The 884-nt window shown below is 74.3% G+C and overlaps 1 protein-coding gene across 1 annotated transcript in view; it reads left to right on the top strand.

The window, feature by feature from the left end:
- Positions 1-884, top strand: part of B4GALNT1 (beta-1,4-N-acetyl-galactosaminyltransferase 1) — a gene marked incomplete at its 5' end in the record, with an annotated part of 39,706 nt that overhangs the window by 31,720 nt on the left and 7,102 nt on the right. The window lies entirely within an intron of this gene.

Here is an 884-nt window from a genome sequence, read left to right as displayed (position 1 = left end):
GAGCCCTCCCTGCCCCGCCAGTGGGACAGAGCGCCTGGGCTCCCCGGCTTTGTTCCGGGGACCCGGCTGCAGCGGTTTCTCTGCTCCGTTACCCACCCTACCCCCTGTCAGGAAACGCCCAGAGCCACCCCCGCGCCGCGGTCTACAAAAAGCCCCGGGAGTCCGAAGGCGGGAGGGCTCGGGCGCTCGGAGGCAGGAGGATCCCCCATTCTCAGCCTCACGCCCAGCTCCCCCGTCGGGCCTCCCCAGCCCCATGAGGACCCCCGGGCGGGAGCTGGGAGCCCGGCGCAGCCCGGACCGAGACCGTGCCGCGGCCGCAGAGCGGTAGACAGGTCAGTGCCGGGCTGGACGGGGGCCGAGCTGGAGGCGGGCGGAGGCGAGAGAGGCGCTCGCCGTGCGAGCCTGTCCCCGCGCCGCCCCCCGAGGCCACCCGCCGGTCACCTCCGCCGGGGGCACCCGATAGCGCGCGCGTGATTCTGCATTTTTCCTGCCAGGCGAGGTGTGGAGCCGCCCTCGGCAGCCCACCCGGCCCAGGTGATGCGCGCACTGAGTGGGGGGCGCGGGCCCGAGGGACACGGGCGTGGGGACGGCCGCGGCCCCAGGAAAGCGGGGCTTTTCCACTTGCGCGCGGCCGCGTGGAAGCCGCCGCATCCAAATGTCTCTTGCATCAAGATGCCAGGCCGCGGGTGTGAGCGGACACCGCGGTGCGGGAGGCGGCGAGAAGAAAGGAGGCCGGGCTCCCTGCGCCCGGGAGCGAAGGGAGGGTACCGGGGAGACCGTTCGCGGTCACACCCGAGCGCGAGGTGTGCGCTGGAGAGCGCCCCGGGGAGCCCGCCGGAGCCTCCAGGTCGCGGGGGTCAAGGGCCCTCGCCCTCCCTCCCTCC

The sequence above is a fragment of the Carlito syrichta genome, unplaced genomic scaffold (genome assembly GCF_000164805.1).
Source record: "Carlito syrichta isolate Samal-C Ts95f unplaced genomic scaffold, Tarsius_syrichta-2.0.1 Scaffold304744, whole genome shotgun sequence".
Taxonomy (NCBI): domain Eukaryota; kingdom Metazoa; phylum Chordata; class Mammalia; order Primates; family Tarsiidae; genus Carlito; species Carlito syrichta.
The sequence above is the reverse complement of the archived record's forward strand: the minus strand, read 5'-3'. Positions and strand labels throughout refer to the sequence as shown.